The sequence below is a fragment of the Anser anser genome (genome assembly GCF_964211835.1).
Source record: "Anser anser genome assembly, chromosome: 2".
Classification (NCBI taxonomy): domain Eukaryota; kingdom Metazoa; phylum Chordata; class Aves; order Anseriformes; family Anatidae; genus Anser; species Anser anser.
In genome coordinates this window covers 146,460,364-146,479,005 of record NC_139721.1, presented here as the reverse complement: position 1 = coordinate 146,479,005, position 18,642 = coordinate 146,460,364, and the positions used below count along the sequence as shown (strand labels likewise).

At 45.6% G+C, this 18,642-nt stretch overlaps 1 long non-coding RNA gene across 1 annotated transcript; it reads left to right on the top strand.

The window, feature by feature from the left end:
- The first annotated feature begins 11,802 nt into the window (after positions 1–11,802).
- Positions 11,803–16,943, top strand: LOC310895745. Its single transcript, XR_014580925.1, has 3 exons — positions 11,803–13,352; positions 13,795–13,949; positions 14,754–16,943. It is a non-coding gene; the product is annotated as an uncharacterized lncRNA (long non-coding RNA).
- Positions 16,944–18,642: the final 1,699 nt, after the last annotated feature.

Sequence of the window (18,642 nt, the reverse complement as noted above, 5' to 3'; positions counted from 1 at the left end):
TTAATTTTAAACCTTTCCAGCTGGGGGATTTCCTGAGAGCTTGAAGGAGGAAAGTGTCTGGAGACAGATCCTGAAAAGGACTTAGAAACTGAAGTCCAGCACCTGATCAGACGATGCCAGGCCTCCATCATGTCTAAAGCCTCCTCTTTTCTTTTCTTTTTTTTTTTTTCTTTACGCAGAGACTTCCCTAGAAACCAGAGGAAAACTTGAACTAATGAGAACTAAGAGGATGTAGCAAAAACACTGTCAGGGAAAATGTCTGCACAGCCCTGCTGGTTTGTGCAACACCCCCGACACTGCTACATCATGCAGCAGACCTTGCACAAAAGAGGAACTGTGGTGAGTTCTTTCTCCACTTCATTTAACCCATGCTTTCCTGTTTGTTTTGATGTCCTCTGGCTGGTGTGGTTGCCTCATGACAGCTCTCACTTTCCTCTTGCACTGTGAGACATCCAAGGCACGACCCCAACTGCTCAGTCCCTTTTCACAGTCTCTGCGGGTTCCTGCTTGCACCTGAAAGGACATTAACTCATCCCATCAGGGAGGCAGCCTTTCCAATCTTCCTCTTTCTCTTGAGGGGCATTTTTCCCAAACAGCTTCTGCATTTGCTACTTGGTGGATCACAAAGAATATGGTCAATAAGTTTGCCTCTTACACCTGGAAAGGGGATGGCCCTGCCAGCCCACAGTCCATTCCCTGCTGCTCTGGCTACCAAGGGCTCCGTGGTGTTTCTCTCCTACGTGACTTGTGTCCATGCATGCAGTCAAACAGAGACTTCTTTGGCATACCCTGGCTGACCATCCAGACACCTGGAATATGTGTGGGCATATGTGGAATACGTGGGAATATGGGAATATGTGGGCACTTCTGGTTCTGCAGCAGAGGACATCCCTGCTGGCTCTGCATTGTGGTTCATCAAGTCCAGGAGGAGAAAAACCTCCTGGCTACCACCTCCAGGCCGTTGCTGTTTTTTATTTTTATTTTTATTTTTTTGCCTATTCAGTAATGCAGGAGTTGAAGTTCCTCTCCAAAATTGTCATCTTTACCTCTGCTCTGATAAAACTTGGAGATTGCTATCACAATGCAAATTCGACCGGGAGGAATTTATGACAGATTTCTAAAACTGCCCTGCTAGCACTTAGTGACCAGTTCAACAAACTGATTTTTACACAGATCAAAATTCTCCAGTACCATTCTCTTTCCTGACCTCTATCAACCCTACAATCCTGAGAGAATTTTTCCCTGCTGTTATCTGCTTACCAGTGGATTACGTGTCTTTCACCGGAAGATCAAGGTCCTCCTCCACTTTATTAGCTGAGCTGCTTACATTTATGTACAATGCTCTTCAATTTCTATTCAATGCTCTTCAATTTCTATTCTTTCTTTCTTTCTTTCATTCCTTCTTTCTTTCTTTCTTTCTTTCTTTCTTTGTGTGTGTGTGTGTGGGGGGGTGTTCTTTCTTTCTGTCTGACATCAACATATTTCTTAGTGGAAACAGGCACAGTTCTGTCATTTACTGTAATATTTCCTTAATAACTAACCTTATCAGCATGACTACTTCCTTTCTCCTTGATACACATTCTTCTTATATCTCCTACTCTATCTTATTTTCCTCTTCCTGTCTCGTAAGACTAGGCAGAGCAAACACAAACTTTTTTTCAACAGTTGAAACTTGGAGTTGAATAGGAAGTTGTCCTGATAATAGGCTATAAGCTGCAAGAACAATTCCCTGCCCAGATCTAAATTTCAAAATAATTTTGTTTGTTTGTTTTTACCTTGAAGTATCCTGTAGGATCAGCTGGGCTGTATCCAGCCTCCAAAGGTAAGTCTTTCAGCTAGATGGATTTCATGCTGTGAATGTCTCCCTAAGGTCTTATATCTCCACACTGTCCTTAGAGCACAAAATCTGAAAACATCTGCTTGTTTTCACTGTGCAGCTAGGACTTTGAACTCCTTTTCTGTGGCCTGAAAACTCCACTGGACTCCACCTAAAACTCCTTTGCTTTAAGCATCTTCCATAACCTGCTCTGTGCTGACCCGTTCTAGTGTGATTTGCTCACGGTCATTTAGTATAACATAAAGAAAAACCCATAGGCCTTCGCTGCTCTCAAATATCTTTTCTGTTTCAAGTCCACACTTCGTATCATTGCTGTTGGCAAACGTGTTTGCTCTGCAAAAAAACAACTGTTATCTCCCCTGCAAGAAGTGTACGGTATATAAACAGATCTGCGTCTCATCTCCCCATCCTGGCCAGAGGCTCTGCCTCTCTGAGTGACCAACACCAAATCTGTATAAAAGTGACTTTGAAAAGGAGACAATTATAATTTTTATCCAAATCAGCCTACTTGCTTAAGGAAAATGTGCACAAATACTGATTACATAAGGACAGAGTGTATCTGGGCTCTATCCCAGCAACAGGACCTGAGCTTGGGCAGCTAAGGTAAAGCCTTGTGTTCAGAAAATCTGGTGTTTGTCTGCTCTTACTTTGTCAAAATTAGGTTATCAGGTATTTTCAGACCCTCAAACAGGAATTCCTACTGAAGAGAGAAACACTATTACTCAGAAACTTTTTCTGCTTGGCAAAACTGGAACAGACTTGTGGATGCTGACACCAAGTCGGTATTTCAGAGGGAGGAGAAAGTATGTGGCTCATTCACGGGGATAAGGAAGCGTCAAAATTTGCTTTTCCTTTAGCTAAGCACAAACCAAATTATCTCATAATTTGTTTCCAAAACCTCCTGACTCTGTCTGAACCTAAAATACCCTGAGAACTGACTTTCTTGCTGCCTCTCACTTCTGCTTTCAGTTGTAACTGGAAATCAGAAGCTTAAGAGCACATGAAAACGAAAATGGTGGTGACAGGAGAAAGACAATACATTTACTTTTTGAACTACCAATCAAAAAAAAAAAGAAAAAAAAGAAAAGGTTAAAACTTCCCAGACTGGTCTGAGCTTTCGGTGAAGCCTGAAGAGAGCAGCTGGTGCAACTTCAGGTATCATCACCAGAGCGAGGGCCAGGTCATCTGCCTCCAGGCTGCCTGGAGGCTGCCCATCCAGATGCAGAGATTAAATATTAAATTGCTGACATAGACTACAAATGGTCAAGACTCAGTTTTGCAGCTTGTGGGACTCTCCTTTGTCCTTTTATCCTGGTATGTTGTCAGGACACAATATCAGCAGTTTTAACACATCCTTCAGGGGCCCCACCAGGACCTTGCCTTGGCTGGGAGAGGGAGGCATTTGAGCCCAAGCCCCTTATTTTGGCAGAAGACTTCTTTCTAGCTCAGCAGGAGATCCTCAGGCCCATCAGGGTTTGTGAGCACTTCCACTGGTAGGAGAAGTGGGTGATGCAATCCCGACCTTTCCTTAGCAAAGCCTCTGCAACTGCAGGAGCTGCGCGGCAGCACCCTTGGCCCCAGGAGGAGTCAAGCCAAGCCGGTGGGTGAACATTCGTCATGCCAGCCCTGCCTGCTGAGGCACCCTGTGCTCTGCCCTTACAGCCACACCAGACGTGCTCCAAGTGGCAACGGGCTGGGGAGGTGTGTGGTTTGGGTTTCTGTTTCTGAGAAAAAACAGAGCAGCTACTGGGGCTGTCACCTGTGAGCACCGGACTTACCCGAAGCTGTGCCGGTATCAGGCTGGGGGCAGTGCCGACGCATTTCCCCGTGGTGCTGCACGGCAATGTCCTGCTCATTGAGCCTTGCAAGGGTTTGCAGGGGGCAGTGAAGCATCTGAGGGGTCTATTTCCTTCAGCTCCATTTAATAGTTTGAAACCAAAACACTGTCATCTAAACCGCAGCCTCTTCTTCCTATCTCACGGGGCACGATTTCATCCAGATGCTCACTGAATGATGTGGGGCTGTGGGGTGTATGAAAACAACATGCTGTTTAGAGGGTGGTACATGGAAATGAAGCCCATGGCAAAGTGCTTTTTCTCTTGGTTCCACCCCAGTACCATGAGGACTCACTTTTATGCTGCAGAGAGGCCACGGATGCTGCATGTGCCTGCATGCACCCTGGACTCGAGGGAGGAGATGACCTGCCCTTAGCGAGGTGTGACATCTCCTGAGTCACTGGGCAGATCTGGGGCACAGGCACATGTAATGTCCATGAAATATATCCCTGCAAGCCCATGGAGGTGATGCTGAAGATGATGGCTATGGGGACTGGAGGAGCAGAGAACAAGTTTCACTGCCCCAGCAGGATCTGCTGTCCCTGCTGGGAGGCAGAGGGATACCAGAGCTTTTGGGATGCCACCTCTGCTCCCCTACCATGGCTCAGCAAGCAGCAGAGCAGAGGGCAAGCAGGAACATGTAGGAAACAAGCATCCTTGGCCTTGGAAACTTCACTAGTATGCCAAAGCAGCTTAGGTAACTAACCCTTGTGTGATTTCACAGTTGTGTGTGATGGGCCAGAAAAAAAACAAAGATTTACTCAAACCCTTTCTAAAATTCATCTGGAACTGAAACTCTGTGCATGTTGCCTGACAACAATGAATCATAGAGGTCATTTACACAGAAAAACAAGTTAATCATGTTTACAGCATATAATGAGGAGATACACCTCCCACAGCTTCCCTAGGGAGTACCTTAACACCCAGAATGGCGAGTGACTTCCCTGCAGAAGATTTTTACTGTATATAATACTAAATTTATTTTTTCTTGGATTCTTCAGTCTTGCAAGCAGGAGTGTCCCCCAGCGGTAGAGATGTGCTGGGGTGAAGACTCACGGGTGGGAAGGCAGCATGCTGTGTCCTGGAGCGAGCTTTTATTCCTGCATGACATGCCAAAGGATTCTCTGGGCACCGTGGTGGTGTTCTGGCCGGCTGGCCAAGCTCTGGTTACTTGGCCAAGATAATTTGCCCCACTGGCAAGCAGAGGTCCTCCAGCTGCCTCCATATCCCTGCCCCAGCATATCGGCTCCATGCCTTGAAACAAATATTAATATAATGCAGCTTACTGCCTCTCAAGGAGGGAACAGCGGTGATGGCCAGAGCTAAAGAGGCCCAGTAACAGCCCAAGCTACAGTCTCTGCCCCCTGGGGATATGTTAGCCTGTTATTCTGGCACTGTACAGGGCAATACTAACATATTATTTAAGGTCTTTCCTGCTCTCTCTGACTGACATTTGTGCAGATCAGGTGAGGTCCACATCAGCCCCATTCCTTGGGCAGTTTTGGGAAAGCCTGAGCACTTAAGCCCTGTGCAAAGCCTCAGACTCCAGCTCCGTTTGAAAGCTTCTATCGCCATCTAGTGATGTCTTTTGTAGAGGAACATTTTCGGGAACTTCACGGTTGGCACCAGCCAGTTTCATCCACTAGAGCCCAGAACGGGACAGGGAACAAACAAATAATAAATAAAGACTGACTGAGAGCAGGGCTACTGCAACTGCTGTCACCTCGCTGGGCTGGCTTTGGTTTTGCGGTGTGCCAGGTCCCTGCTGTCCTCTGGGGATGTCATCTTTCCAAAATGTGGCTGAGCCTGCGCAGATGGCCAGGATGGCACAGGGGTTATGTGCTACTGGTGCGTGCAATGCCCCACTTGGTCATGCCCTGCTCAGTGGGCAGCCACCAGCCACCTTATGGACTCACTGACTAAGGGGCAGGATCTCAGCAAAAAAGATTTTAAATCAGGGTTTAAATCCCCAAGCACAGTGTGAGCTCACTGGTGTTTCACAGTTTAAACCAGTGATGTACGTCTGGTCATATGGAGCATTTTACGGGCAGCCCAGCTTTGCTGCCACAAAATCCAGGACAAACCTTTATAAAGTCATCAAATACAAGAATTAATGTGATGCACAGAACTTAAACCACAGAGCAGTTAAATGTTCTCTTTGTAAAAATGAACTCACTAAACTGATCCATAGAAAATGATAAGCATTTGTCTATTATTCCTCCACTGATGCAGATTCATTCATTGCAGCTGAATTTTCTTAAAAGGAAAACTTTTAGGAGATGTCCTAAAATATTTGTGCCGCATGAGCAGGAGGATCCATAGTCACAAGATGAAAAAAAAGAATACATATGTAAAAGGTTAAATAACACCATCACTAGTTTGTTGGCTCTGCCCTTCGATGCAGATGTGTGGCAGTCACAGGCTGCCTCTTCGCAGGTGTCACGAGTGTGTCCCTGCTGCAAAGCTGCAACAAGGGACCCTTTGCCCTTCTCCAGGCACTTGTCCCCATCCCCATGCAGACCACACCTCCCTCTCACTCCTACCTGGAAATGGATCTGACTAAAAAAGGATCTCACAATGAAACTGAATAAATCTGGGAGTGAGCAGGCAGGGATGGGGAGCCGGGATGCTTTCAGCTGCATTGCTGCAGAGCCTCCAGTCCCAAACCTGCAGTCTCAGTGTGCTGTGGAAAGGCACCCTGACACATGTAGCTTATCTTTTGCCTTCCGTTTGATTTTAAAATCCAATTTTATTTTCCTGGAACTTCTTCTAATTCCACTCTTCTTCCGTTCTAGTGTCTTCCTTCCTCTACGTCACCACGGGGCACCCAAGTGCAGCTGTGTGCTCTCGCTCGTGCTGGTGGCCGGGTGGTACCGAAAGGTCTCCGGGCACGATGGGCACATCCCCGCAGCTGATTCACCACGCTGTTGTGCAAACGCCATCAGCACTTTCTTCTCTCTGTGCCACTGCTGATACACAGCTTTTCTACTTCTCCCTTTCGTTCTTGGTCTCACTTTCACCCAAACGGCTTTTGCCATTCACTACCAACACCCAAAACTCCACTGGGCGTGAGTCAGCCCCCGGTTCCCTTTCCGTGCGGCGCTAGAGGAAGCAGATATTTGCTGTGGCACGCTGCGATCAGCCAGGCTGCAGCACTGCTCCGGTGTTGGGGGCCCTAATTACTGCACAGGGGTGATCAGTCTGAGAAGGCCTGAGCTGCCCTTTCTGCCTGCTTTTGCCCAATTTCCAGCTCCCCAGGTTTTGCCCAGCCTGCTTGCACGTGTGCTGTGAGCAGCCTTCTGCTGCCACCTGAGGATTTGGTGACTTCACCATGGCTTTTTCCCCAACACCCAGCTGCCTCACAATTTGTGAAAAATACAAATACAATCAATATAAAAATATAAGATACAGTTGATGTTTTGTTTAACAGCTGAGGCTTGGAAGATTTTTGCTGGCGCTCCACCCCAGAACTGGAGCTGTTGTTCCCTTGTAATTGTATCGGCCTTGAAAAGAACATTTCTGGAACCACAGTTTACAACCAAATGGGAAGTAATGACCATGATTTTTTTTTTTTTTCCTTGGGAGAACTCACAAACTTTATGGTGAGGCTTTCTTGGACTTTCCAGTGAGGTAACTCGTGGTGGAAGGGAGGGAACAAAAACATAAAAGCTGGGATAAAAATAAATAAACTGAGGGAAGTAACCAGTAACCCTTGAAAACAAGGAGAGATGCAAAGAGAAATGGAATTGAAAAAAAGGTTTATTCACTGTTACCAGAGCTGGACTGGTTTTATTTATTTATGTTGTAATCTTGGTCAGAATTTTAAAACAAGGGCTCTTGGACCTCACTTCGCTTGTGTCATCCCTTTTATGTAGTATTTTAGAAAATGAACTCACTGCCAGAAACTGCCCAATAGGTGCAGGGGATTTCCAGTGGATTTCAAACCAGTAGTGCTGAATAGTTGTAAAACGTTAGCTTCAAAAACCACAAGCCATTTGCCAGTGAAATCTCTTTCTGAGGTCTTTCAAAGCAAAAGTGTTCATCACCTCTGTTTAGCCTAAAGAGATCAAAAATTTGGACACTGTCCATTCATTCTGAAATACACAAGAAAGCAGCCTACAGACCAACACTTACTCAGGACTCCTCCAACATTGGGAAAATAACCTTAATGAATGAAAAAACAACCCACCTCTGCCAATTCACCGGTGATTTTTTGGTCAGAAAAATAATTTTCTGAGTCCTTCTCAAGCACTGATTTGGCTCTCGGTAAGAAGACAACAGGGCTGAACCTGGTTCTTCCTCTCCTGGCACAGGAAATAATTCAGGTATTCCTCCTGCATTCAGAAGCCTGAGCTGTGCAGACATCTCAAAACATCACCGTGCTTTAGTGGAAGTAACACTTATGCTGTGATATAACTGGTTTTTAGAGCAAGTGCTGTAGGAAAGGAGGAAAAGGACTAAAACTAGCACAGAAAGCCAGCCATCCTCTCTCAATGGCGGTCTGTGACCATGCACACCATGGTCACTGCCCTGCACTCATCCTGAAACCAGACAGTGGGTGACAACTGCAGCACTGACCACCACTCCAGCTCAGGACCAGGAGGGTAAGCAGCACCAGGAACTTCCTACAGGCCCCCTCCAACCTCCCCCTGCAGCCCAGCGGTTCTGCGCCAACAGAGCACAGGAGGCAAACCTTGCATCATTTGGGACTTCTGAGTTTTGGAAGGCTTGTCCAGCATATGGTATGGGAAGGTTTCAAACACAGCACTCATTCTCAGTCAAAGGTCATTATGAGAGAAAAGTAGTGTGCACTCAGTTTTGAGCTAGCGTGAAGACCTACAAACTGCTATAAGTGCAATTGGCTGAATGCATTGGTGTTATGTGATGAGCACATGCCAGTAAGGATAAACAAAGTCAATATCTATGTGTGCGGCTCAGATGGAAAGATAATACACCTGGCAGGAATCAAAACTCATCCCATCCCAGTGGTTATTATCACTGTTCATCCATATAAACATCACCTTGCTTGCACAGCCACACAGTCCACTTGCTTGTATGGGCCACACGACACTGTGACCAATTGACATATTAAACAGGAACTATGGGTTTCCCAGGAGCTCATGCCACTTCCTTGACAACTGTGCAAGGACTTAAATATATATGGAGTGTGTCTCCCTCCTTCATCCGCAGGCAGGACTGTGAAGGCTGAGCGGGGCTGTGTGTTTTTTTTTTTTCTTTCCTTTTTTTCCCCAACAAAAGCAAACAGCTTTGCTTTTGTTGGCAAGGGGTTCCTGTTCCAGGTGAAGAGAAATCATGCAGTAAGGAGCCGCCTTCTCTCAAAAAGTTTATTAGTTTATAAAAAAAATGCCCAGGAAGTTCCTCCCTGCCTGGCTATAATGCTGCTTCCTTCAGCCTGCAAATTAAAACTGCCCTTTGGCTGCTCTGCTTTGTATACAGTACAGTGCTTATTAAATAACATTTGACTGCAAAGGATCTGGAAAATCAAATAGAGTTTACAAATAGTTGATAGCGATAAAGGAAGCTACATAAAGATAAGCGCTTTCATGTTTCAATGGAAACAACAAGACCTATAAAAATAATCTTCAGTATACAATGTCATTTCCTTGACGTATAAACCACCGGTCCTGTCTTCTACAAGCCTGGAACTTACATCTCAATAAAAGTCATACACAAACCACTTATTCGCCACTGGCATCTAAGCAAAAGCCATTGCTTGCAGTGGTTTCTGATGAAAAGAGTCCTCAGTCATTTGAAGTCTTCCAAATCTTTTCACTACTAATATTTTTTGTAACCGTGTTGGTTTAAGGGCCACTACACCTCAACGCCTGTCATTAGCAGCTGATTTTAGAAGCAGCTCTTAAATTGGTGTAAGTTTTTACAGACTTTCCCTTGCCTCTTTCTGAGTGACATTTCCTGGTTTTGGGAGGAAATTGGTCATTTTTTTTTTGTCATTTTTTTTTTTTTTCATAATTTGAGCAATAATGGATTATTTCTATTTAGGACCAAACGAAAATCATATGTTTCCCATTCAGACTGTTTGGGATTGAGGTGGGGATGAGTTGTCAGTGGGAAGATGGAAGCGTTTCCAGTGGTTTTTCATGCTGGATCGTGTGAGAACAGCATCTTGACGTTTTATGTGTAGGTGAGCTCACCATCTGGGCAGTCTGTGTTTGGGAATTGGTTTCGCAAGTATGTTCGTGTGTCACTTCTATATACAAGCATTTACAGAACTAAACACTACTAATGCTTTCATTAAAAACCCTTGCAAATCTCTCACTCAAATTCATTTATTTTGGAACTAAAATAAAACAAAGTGCCTGCTGAAATAATATACACCAGCAAAAAAACTGTGTGACTGTAGGGTGAAAGTCTTCAGACAGGGAAATTAATTATATTTAAAGACATTACATCCTCCCCTAAAACGCTTTGTACAATTTCCCTTCCCCAACATAAATAGCACTTCCCTATTTATGTTGTAGCAATGACAAAGCTTGCAAATTACCCCAAATTCTGCAATAAGCTTCTTTTTTTTTTTTTGACTCCCGTACAGTTGGAGTCGGCAGATATTTATGAAAATTTTCTTCCTTATTACAAACAGTCCGGTCCTGATGGCTGCAAGGTTTGGATGCTGATGTGAAGCTGATGGGCTGTAGAACCTCAGAGGCTGGGGTAACCCCTCCGTCTCCGCCTTTGGAAGGAAGAATGAAAGCCCTGTGCTCTCCAAAGCCTTTTAGGGCTCTGGAAGGGCACAGGCCTGACTGTGAGGCACCCCAGCGCTGCCCAGGCTGACTCTGTGCCCGTCTCCCCGCTCCCCGTTTCGCCCTGAGGCCGGCAGAGGGCAGCGCGCCCCCCTCGGCCCAGGAGGCCGCGGCCATTTTCCTCCCGCCCGCGGGCAGGGCCCGGGCAGAGCCGCGGCCGGCGGGGAGGGGGAGGCGGCGATGGCGGCCTCGAGCGGGCCCGCAGGGGGCGAGGAGGCCGGGGGCGCTCGGGGAGAGCTCCTCGGTCACCTCCCGCCGGGTGTTGCCACACGGGCTGGCGGGGACAGCCCCAGAAACACGCAGTCTTGCATCCCTCAGGGACAGGTTTCTTCACTCCTTTCCCGTCCTTCGAGGAAGTGGCCGTGGGGCAGGATGAAAGTGTTTCAGTGCCAAGCGCTTGGTGCCCTGTGGAAAGTACAGAAATTGCTGTAATACGCAGCGATGGAGTAGTTCGACTAACAAAAGGTTTTTTTTTTTTTTTTTTCATCCTAATGATGTATGTCTTCATATGGATCTCGTTTATCCTCTTAGAAACCTGATATAGGCATGGCTCAAATGAAATCATGAGGCTGTATGTGCCAGAGATAACGTGATATAACAATTCTTTTGTTCAACTTAAAATTATCCCTAAAAGTGTCACTTTTCAATTTCATTGAATTATACAGTTCCAGCGTTTCTCGTTGCTCTTTTTCTACCTTTGTAATCATTTTTCAGTTCCTGCCTTCTAGCTCCCACTGCCTCCACATCATTTCTTGACACTGACTGACCAGTGCTGACCAAATTATTCTTGTCAGGGCAGGCTTAAGGATTTACCCAACAGTTTGAAATGCTTTTTCATTGACTGGGCTAGAGGATATGTACTGGGGAGGGAGCAGGGGCAGCTAGTTCAGAGCTGTGGATCTAAGTTTTGTAGGATCTCCTGGCTGTTTGGTAGTTCCCTCCTGCATACGTGGCTCACAGCTTGATTTCTGTCCCAAAATGTGCTTTAATGCCATGATACCGCGGTCACCGTAGCGCCGTGAAGTGAGTATAGCCAGAGCTGGAGCAAGGGCAGGCTGACAGCCATCAGGGGAAGCAAATAAGTGACTTCATCCCTCTTTGCAACACGCAGTGGAAGTTCAAGTCCTGCTGTCGTCGTGCTCTGTGAAGGGCGTCAACACCTGCCTTGGAAGTGCTGGCACGGCCCGCAGGCACACGGTGACCGCTGCAGATGGCGGCTGGAAGGCTCTCATGGAGGGGCAGCATCAATTAGCACTGGAAAATTGGCCCAGAGGATGCTTCTGACCTGGGGGCACCCAGCTCAGCAGTGCGCTGGGTCTGGACAAGTGCAGGTGTCTAGACTTTGCACTGTGCCTGTAGCAGTTCTGCTGGATGTAAAAATAATCTGGCATGTTTTTAAGGGGGAGAAAATGACCAAGGCAAAGCTGTTCCTCCAACTGAAGGATATGAGAGGAGACACTTTTATAACCATCGGAGTAATCCTAAACAAATCCTGAAATTTTAATGGGAGTCATTTTAGCATATTTCCTGTAATTTGTAATATTTATTTTGATATACGTTCAGAAAGTTTATGTAATATTTTTTATGCATGAGCTACTTTTGGCAAAATATAGAGATCTTCACATGCGTACAAATTTACTATTATGATTGGCTGAGCTTTAATAAATGATTTGTAATACCGAATATTGGACATGTGTTTGGAACAGAGATGTGCCAGGACCACATTACCTAGTGCTCCGGCATGGAAATATCTGCTTATGGCAGATGACCTGACCTCAGCTGGCCTTTGTGTGACCGCTGTAGGAATCGCTCTGACTTGTAGCCCCGCTTTCTACCCAGAAAGCTTTTCCAGCCTATACAAGACAGTAGATTTAAGGGGCAGATTCATCACTTATACTATCATACACACTGTCCCTATCATTTTCCTTTGACGTTGAGAGCATTTTAGTCTGGCTTTGAATATTCTTTGTACACCATGAGAAACACTGTCGAATGGGCCAGCAATTGATTTCGCTGTCACTCATAAAATCAGAGAAACCATCTGTCATCAGAGTAATTCTGAATTAAGGTCTGAATCTGAATCCAGCTTGTTCTGTCCATTAGCGAGTGTGATTAATTTCTGCAGGAAATTGAAAGTGGTACAGGGAAAAAACGAAAGCTGGATTTGGTAAGAAACATTTAGAAACAGGAGTTTCTGTGTTACCTGCATGTGCATCCATGAGAAAGCTGCGCCCTGTATTAACTTAACATGAGTAATTGTTATTTTGTGGTAAGTGCATTCTTTCAAATAAGAACAAACTTGACAAATGAACTGTAATGGTTTTCTTAATACATGAGAGGATGTGCTGCAGTGCTTGATGTCCTCAGTCTGCTGGGTCCCCTTCCCCACAGGTCCCACTCGGGAGCCCTACTCAGGAGGAAGATGTCCTCTCGTTCCCACTCTGGGTCTGGGGCTTCCACACATCACTGACCACTGTTCGCCGAAGGAATTTTCTGCTGGCCACCACCCATCTCAGTGCCGGCTTCCCAGCCCTGGGGCTGCTGCAGAAATGACATATCACCCACATCCTTCATAAATCAGTTTCCTGACTGACTTTCTTGGACCATGAAACAGAGAGGAACAGTGCAAAGCCCATGTCTACAGCTGCAGATCCCATGGGGATGCTCCCGCCTGTGAGCACACATCTCCGTTCTGTGCCAGGTCCTGGCAGCGCTTTCTCCTTCAGGAGGCGTTTGAGAACTTGGCCGGCTGGAATGAAAGGCTCTTCTCTTTTGCTGGTTGCTGACCTTTCGCTGAAGGCCACGCTGGCCATGGATATGAGTGTGGTGCTGCGTTAGCCAGTGCCCAGCTCACCTGGGCAATGGACGGGGGAGTGAATTCTTGGAGCAGCGTTGCTACAGGTGAGGATCCTGAGCCTGCGTCCACGCCATGCACTGCACCAGCCTGCCCAGCATCTGCTGCTCATGAGGGTACTCAGTTTGAGAAAAACGGGAGACACTGAAGTGCATCTGAACTAAACCCTTTCTTTTAGGGCACATCTGTAAACTAAGCAGATCAGATCAGAGAAGAAACTGTGTTGGCTTCCAACTGCTTATAAGCTACACACTTTGCTCGCTGCAGATCTGTGCATCAGTGAAGCAGTGCTGCTTCAGCAGTGGTGCAGCATGAGAAAGGGCAGTTACATTATTTTCTAGCACCATCTAGTGGGCAGACAGGCCCCAGAAGTAGCCTTCCCTCACACTTCACATTAGCAAAATGTTTTCTCATTACTGCAGGTTTAAACAAACGGTTATAAAAGCTTGCACTTGACCTCTCCTCTTTTGTCCATTCATTCCTTACCAGCACTGTCTCATGAAAAGATGCACTGATCTATGAACAAGCTGTCTGGCCCAACCCTGGAGGCATGGGGCTGCTGAAGAGCACCAGAAGATCTCAGTTTATCATCAGCCCTTCACGGGAACTTGACTGGACAGGCTCTGACAGAAACTGAACATTTGGTAAGAAAAAAACATGTTTGACAAAGCTGCTACTGATGTAATTTTGCTGCCTGAAATGCACTGGACAAGCCATCTGCAAGCAGATATGAAAAAAGAAAGCATTAATTTTCTATTATTTATAGCGTGTCTGTCACACACACAAAACGTGCCAGAATTTTCTTGGCGGTTGTTTCTCCCCTTGGTTTAAAATGCACAAATAGTAAACAGAGAACAGATAAGACTCAGCCACTGCAATATATAAAAGAGGCAGTGAACAGCAAGGCTGCCTGCAGCCCCTGAGCGCTCCGGGAGCTGGGTTTGTAGATTGTGTTCAAATCAAACAACCTTTAAGCTAAGCTTTAACATAGCTTTTAAGCTGTCAGTACACGGAGAGCCAGGCTGACAGGTATCTTTCAGCAAAAGCTGTGCCTGCTCCAGATGTGGATGAAGACCAAGCCTGTTTGTTTCCATCCATAGGAAGGTTGCAAATTTAGGTGCTGCCTGAAGACATATGTGGGAGGAAATATATAGGAGAGCACGGGGTACTTGCTTGCTGAGTGGCACTCCCTGCAGCACAGGAAACTAACCAACGGGGCTCTAACCCCAAGTGTATGCTGCTAAAGTTTTACTTGCTTTAGTAGATTTGTACCTTGTTCACTCAGAGCTGAAGCAGGATCTGGCCTCTGGATTTCAAGGAGGTTTGGGAGAAGCCTGTCCTTTGTTTCTGTGCAGACTTTTTTTTTCTGCAAAACACTTGCATTTGTATTAGCTGTATGTTATCATTACACAGCAACTAAGTGCCTTTTTTCACTTCTATGCTTCCAGATCACCTGGTTTATGCCATTTTTATGTTGATATCTGGAGAATTATTTCCAGTTCTTGCCAAATGAGAGGACGTCTCACCCACTGTAAGTAACTTAAGGCTTAAATCAGTTGTGCAGGAATCAGTAGTGGAACAAGAGAGGACAAAGTCAGAAAAAGGCATTTGGCTGGATCCAGCATTGCACTGATCTACTAGCACTCCAAAAATGCTCTTCCAAATGTTAAGACTTCTACAGATAATGTTCAGTCAGATTCATGCTTCCCTATCTCAGTCTCGGGGAAGGAGGCTGTTACAGACATCACTTGAGGGACAGAGATGGTGGCAGTTCCCGTACAAGTGATGCCTGCTCTGGGAAAACCTTGTGGGTGCTATTGCAGCTGACACAAGCAAAGGCTTTCCCTGGCCAGGATGTTGGCTTCTTCAGGTCTGCCCAAGCCTCAGCTTCGAAATCCCAGAGGCTCATTTTCCTGTACCTTATTTCAACTTTTCCCAAGCACAGAAGGTCCAGTCTCCAGTCTTCGGTTGAATGTTTTTATTTTTTGAGCAGAACTGCACCCAGTTTGCACAGTGCTGATGTAAACATCGACCTCAAATAATTAGTGCACGTGGCCAGTTAATCATCTAGCTGGCTCCAGGTGGAAACATGCCAAGACATTTCCGTAGTAGTGAGGCCATTACATTTGTACTTTATTTGCATTGGATGTTTAAATATTTCTGCATCCCCGTCACAGTTTCCCCCACTAATTTTTTAAGTGTTATACATGTTTTGGATGAAGCTGAGCAGAAAATATTTTCAGTTAATATATACATTTGTGGCAGTTTTAGAGCAATTGAATCAATTTGGGTCAAGTCTGATAAATCATTTTGACAAAAAGCAGGGAGAAACCTGGAAAGCATCTTGACATTTTGTTTAAAAATGATATTTTCATTTTGAAATCAGGCTATATTTAAAAATGAAAACTTCAAATCAATCCCAAATGCTTCTTTCCAGTTGGGAGCTAAAAAAATCCATTATTCACCCAGTTCTACTGGAGAATTTGACAGGGCTTGGTGACCTAGTGAACACACCTTAATAGGAGAATAAATATTTCTGGATAATTTGTGGTTGACCCTATAACAGCTTCCCACTCTGGACTGTCATGAAGGGTTTTGCAAGCAGGGGTCTTACAGTGTGGCACTTCTGAAGAAATCGCTAGGCAGATGACCATCCCTTCCAGATTACTTTCAAGGGCTGATAAATCACTGCAGCATGAGGAGAACTTCTGTAAGCCAGGAGGCTGGACTCCTTGCAGGTAACATTTCCCACAGTCTCTTGGCCAGGAAATTTTGGTGGCAGTGTTCATAGAATGATTCTCCATCTCAGCTCTTGGCTCAGGTTCAATAGGATCCCAACAAGGAGCATTATGAAGAAGTTTGTCAGGTCTTGCCCTTTTTTAACACCCAGGTGTTAAAAACACCTGCTGATGCATAGCTGTTAAGCTTCCAGTGTGTGTACTGATCGTGCTTGTAACCTATACCTATACCCTGCATGAAAGGAGAAGGCAAAGTATGGTTCGTGTATGGGTGTTGCACTACAGCACCCAGCAACAGCCATTTCCTGCACTCTCATTAGTGTGTTGCTCGTTACCATCTGATAATGATATGCTGCTGTCAGTGCTCTGGCTTGTTTATACTTGCATAAGAGCATGATGTATATAAATACACCCCCCCACACACACATACACATGAATATATTTAATTGTGAATAAAGCCTCTGATCAGTTTGATCCATCCTCTGGTCGTGTTCTGACTTCTGTTTGCTTGTTCGTTATTCATAAGCATTTGCTGAATAACACAGACAAACAGTTTTCAGACTATGAGTTTTCTGGGAATCATTCACTTCAGCTATTCACTATTCATCTTTTGTGGTATAAGGCTGGCTACTTAAACCACACAGTGGTTTTTCCTTAATTCCTAACTGGGTATTTATAAACAGTAAAATAAAGACGGACGAATTGTGAATGCATTTCTTTGATTGTGAAGATCCTGTTTGCCTGCCTACGTGGGCATACGTCCCAAGAGCAGCCTTGCCCGGAACTGTGTGCATCCGTGTAAACACACAGAAATTTGGGCTTTGGGGAAAGATCTGTGAATATAAAGGAGAACAGCGTGCCGGAGCCATGTTTCAGGGCATTGAACCGACCATGTACGTGTTTTGGATGGGATCTAGCAGCTCTTTGCTTTGCTTTGCAGTGCTGAACAACCCTCCTAGGTCTCACATTCAGGGCTTTGGTTTGCCTCCTAGCTTTATGCATGGGCACGTCCCTCCTAGTCAGAGGGCTGTCTGTTTGGGTGGCTCACTGGGCACCTGTGTCCCTGGGTGGACTCCACCTCCTGTTGCTGATTCCCTCTGTGCTTAGGAGGGCATCTCAGGAGGGTGATGGATCACCTCTGATGGTGCCGGTTTCCCTCAGTGGACCCCAGGGCTTGAGGCTCAACCACTGACATTGGCATTTTCCTATACTTGCTGGTGTCAGTGCTCTTGCAGCTCACAAAAGTCCATCCACAGAAGACTGTGAGCACCTTTGAGGGGCTGGCTGCAAGAAGCCTGTCTAGTTTCATGTGATAATGAGGTATTTTCACTGTCAGCTGGGAGTGATTCATAGAGTTAAGGAGAGATTAGGTGAAGGACTGTGGCGAGCTGAAATGATTTTGCTTTTACTGGTATTTTCCAAGCAGAGATCCTTCTGGGGAATGCTTATATACTATCACCACTAATGTGCTGCCCAGGCAGACCATACTGAGAACCTCCAGAGTGTGGGAAACTGGGTGTCTGGAGAATTTAAAAGTAAAAATATCCTGAAGTATCTATGGTTAACACAGCAAGTGACTGGGGATTTTGCATACTACATCTGCTTACGTGCTAGCTTTGGTCACCACAATTTTTTTCAACTTGAGCATAGACAGCAGTGGTATCCTGGGGCAGAGGGTGATTGGCTTACTCGCTGCCAGCTAAGATATCCATTTTCTGCCATTTGTTTTGACTTGTTTCTATCTATGTATCTATTTCAAAGTTTATTGCAGAGCCCATTATCATTGTAAATAAACAGATGGAGAAAGGGGAGTTTCCATGGTGATGTGCTAAGCAAGTAGTGTTTGATCTAATCAGTTTTTATTTCAAGCATTTCTTGGTCTGTAATTTAATAACAAAGTAGTGAGTTGGGTTGTGGATCCTGTTAAGCAGACATTGTTATTGCCACAGAGGGAAACTAGCCCTGATCGCAGAGAAGACAGGAACTTAAGCCCAGTTCAGACAGCACCTTGCTACTCCCCAAACTGCAGAAAAGTGAATAGTAATTCTTCTTCCCTTACCTGCAATATGTTTTATGAAGCTCTTAATTCAAAGACGGGGATATGGAGACACAGGGAGGCAAACTACTCTTACAGCCAGGGGCTGAACACTGGGCTGCTTTGCACAGTGCCCTGCCCCATCCCTCGGCCACGTTGCAGTGGAGACTGAGAGGATTTGTCCTGGGCTTTGGGAGACGCTAGCATCCAAGTGCTAGCATCCTTTGGCAGAACAGATGGTGGCAAGCAAGGGAGCTGTGCTTGTCATTCCTTCCTCAAACAGCATCAGTGCATTCAGAGGAAGTAGAGGAGAGGAGGAGAAAGGGAGGGATTGCTGTAGACACTTGGAAAGAGAAATGGCTTAAAATGCAGTAAGATTTACGAAGCATAAGAAAGAGTACAGAAGGCATCAGGAAGCATCCCTAAAAAGTGGGAAGAAACAACGACTTTGTACTTTTCAGGCCAAGCAGTAAATACCATAAGATACCTAGAAATGTCACACCCTTGTTAAAGGGTCTGAGGGCACTGGGCTGTCAGGCACTTTACCAGTTATTATTTACTGAT